Source organism: Citrus clementina, unplaced genomic scaffold (genome assembly GCF_000493195.1).
Source record: "Citrus clementina cultivar Clemenules unplaced genomic scaffold, Citrus_clementina_v1.0 scaffold_4, whole genome shotgun sequence".
NCBI lineage: Eukaryota > Viridiplantae > Streptophyta > Magnoliopsida > Sapindales > Rutaceae > Citrus > Citrus x clementina.
The window spans coordinates 9,577,851-9,581,201 of NW_006262274.1; the positions used below are offsets into that span (position 1 = coordinate 9,577,851).

The 3,351-nt window shown below is 35.5% G+C and overlaps 1 non-coding gene across 1 annotated transcript; it reads right to left on the minus strand.

The window, feature by feature from the left end:
* Window positions 1-2,371: 2,371 nt before the first annotated feature.
* LOC112099443 lies at window positions 2,372-2,478 on the minus strand. The gene has a single exon (XR_002906244.1). It is a non-coding gene; the product is annotated as a small nucleolar RNA R71 (small nucleolar RNA).
* Window positions 2,479-3,351: the final 873 nt, after the last annotated feature.

Below are 3,351 nucleotides of genomic sequence, written 5' to 3' on the forward strand. Positions count from 1 at the left end.
GCCCATAATGAATTGGTAGGCTCGCAATCCTCAATATAACTTTTATTCTTTCTGTAAGAGTCCTATTCGTCCGCTCCGTCACTTTATTTTATTGAGGAGTGTATGCCACCGTGAACTACCTCTGAATACATTCTTACTTATAGAAAGCAAGAAACTTGCATTTTGTATACTTGATAACTCCATGAAATGAGAGTTATTATGGCAATTATAGACTTAAATCAAGATCACTTAGAGAGTAAATGATGTGTTTTTACTACATTTTCGTTACGTTTTGCATAAACATTCATTTTAGTTTAGTCTTAATAAATTTTGTTTGATTTAGAGTAATTTGTGCTCAAAACATATGTATAATTGTAGGTTTTCATAATCTTATAAATCATGGAAGGGATGCTGATGCAGTAGAATAGCAAAAGGAAGGAAGAATATGGCCACCAAAGAAGTGAAATAGAATCTGGAGCAGTGCAGTGCAGTAGCAGTTGAGGGAGAACCCATTGCTGTAGCAATCCTGAAACAACGACAGAGAAAGCTTAGCGCGAGAAATCTGCAGAAGAGCGATCTGCAGTTTCCTAATTTGGCTCATGCACGCCCTATGCTTTTGTTTACCCTAGTTTTCAGTTATAAAAGGAGGCACACATCACATAAAACAGTGGAAAAAGGGAATCAACATTGGAAAAATCGAGAGGAAAATGAGAAGATAACAAGAATTCAAGGGAACCGATTCTGCATCAGTGACAAATTCAGCAGAGTTATCTGGATTCAATCTTTATCGTTCTCCAATTGTTATTTTCTTTACTCTTTGATTGAACCAATGTATTTCATGACCAATATTTTGCTGTTTGTTTTTCTTTTGCAAAGTATGAACTAAACTTGCTTGTAGTTTGATGACAAATAATTTAATGGGTCTTTGACTGTTCTTATGAGTTGCTATATAATTGCTGTAGCATTTTACTATAATAACTTTGATTATAACTGTTATTTCGGTTGACCACCCATTTAATAGTTCAAATTAAGATAGAGTCGCAAAAAGGCTTGTCTTAGTGGATATTATTAGAGTAATACTTGATCTTAATTTGAGTTTCCTGAATTAAGTTTATCTTGAATTCTATAAGGGCTATACTTGGAGTTAAGATTTGTGAAGAACTAGACATAGACATTCACCTTATAGGGTAGAGAGAGAAGATGCTTATAATGACATGCCTTAGGTAGAATAACAATTGGTCATTGTTTGGATGCGTAAGGATATGAGAAGTCCAACACGCGATAGCTGAGGATACAACATAATTCTGTCCAGTGCTATAGAAATTACTGTAGCAACTGGTGTTAATTTGATGAAAAGCAGTCAACCCATGAAGAGAGTTTGATCATTCAACTACCTCATTCTCATTTGATTCTTTTACTCAATTTATTTAACTTGTTTTATTACTGCATTTATTTGTTTTATTTCTTTACAATTGTTAGGTTCGGTAGTAATCAATTTTAAATTTGTTCTACTTGAAATAAAGTCAGATTGCACTATTGTGATTGTTGTAGCATTGTGAGTAGCACCAATCCCTGTGGAGACGATCTTGAATACTCATCACTTTATTACTTGTTGTGTACACTTGCACATTGACATCAATAGCACTTGAGTAAAAATTAACCAACAAGTTTTTAGCGCCGTTGCCAGGGATTGATTGTTTATTTTCAACGTGTGAAGTAAATCTTGATAGTGCCAATTTGATTTGATTTGATTTGTTTTATTTATTGACATATCAACACTTGCATGCGCAAAGACAGATCTGTTGTATTCCAATTTGATCCTGAAATTGAAAAGACTGTAAGGAGACTGCGAAGAGAACAAAGGAATTCAAAAATTATTTCAGACATGGATAATCTGCAGGATGTGGGAAATTTGGACCCTTACGGGCCATTGCAACCTGTCAACAATCAAGAGGAACAGAATGAGCATGTTAATCAGAGACAGCCAGGCAACAACAATATCATTTACATGGCAAATGACAGAGACAAGACTATCAGAGATTATGTTGTGTTAACTCTTCAAGTTGTACATCCTGAAATAGTCAGACCTGAATTGAAAGCTGCAAACTTTGAACTGAAGCTAGTGATGTTTCAAATGTTGCAAACCATCGGTCAATTTAATGGACTACCAATTAAAGATCCTCATTTCCATCTTAAGTTGTTTTTGGAAGTGAGTGATGCTTTTAAAATTGCTGGAGCAACGCAAGATGCTTTAAGACTAAGGCTTTTTCCTTACTCCTTAAGAGATCGAGCAAGAGCATGGTTGAACTCATTACCATCTGATTCCATCACTACACGAAATGAATTGACTGATAAATTTTTAATGAAATATTTTCCACCAACCAAGAATGCAAAATTGAGGAATAAGATCACTTTCTTTCATCAACTGGAAGACGAGAGTTTGTATGAGGCTTGAGAGAGATTTAAAGAACTGCTTAGAAGGTGTTCTCATCATGGTATTCCTTGTTGCATACAATTGGAAATCTTCTAAAATGGGTTGAATCCAAGTACAAGATTGATAGTTGATGCTTCAGCAAATGAAGCTTTATTATCTAAATCTTACACTGAAGCTTATGAAATCCTAGAGAGAATTGCCAACAATAATTATCAGTGGCCATCAACTAGACAACCAGCAGCAAGAGGAACAACATGGGTACATAATATAGATGTAATTACAACATTATCAACACAAGTAACCTCACTAACTAACATGGTGAAAGCCATGGCGTCTGCTCCAGCAGCAGTGAAGCAAGTTGCTGAACTATTTTGCATGTACTGTGGTGAAGAACATGAATTTGATAAATGTCCTGGAAATCTAGCATCAGTAAACTATGTGGGTAATTTCAACCGACAGCCTCAAAACAACCTGTACTAAAATAATCATAATCCTGGATGGAAGCAACACCCAAATTTCTCATGGAGCAATCAGAATCAAAATGTTCCAGCATTGAGTGGACAGAACAGAAGTATTCAACCATCTGGTTTTCATCAGCAGAATCAAGGGCAAAAACACACCAGCCACAATCCTCTCACTTCATTAGAAACACTGATTAAGGAATATATTGCGAAAAATGAAACAATTGTGCAAAGTCAAGTCGTATCTATAAGAAACCTAGAAAACCAAGTTGGTCAGCTTGCCACAGCAATGAATAGCAGATCTCAGGGAAGCTTGCCCAGCAAAACAGAAGATCCAAGAAGAAAAGGAAATGAACATTGCAAAGTAATCAACTTAAGATCTGGAAAGAATGTTGATATCCTTGTGGAAGTGACTAAAAAAAGGGGTAGAATTTAAGTCCTCACAAGAATCACTTCAAGATGATAACATGTTACAGC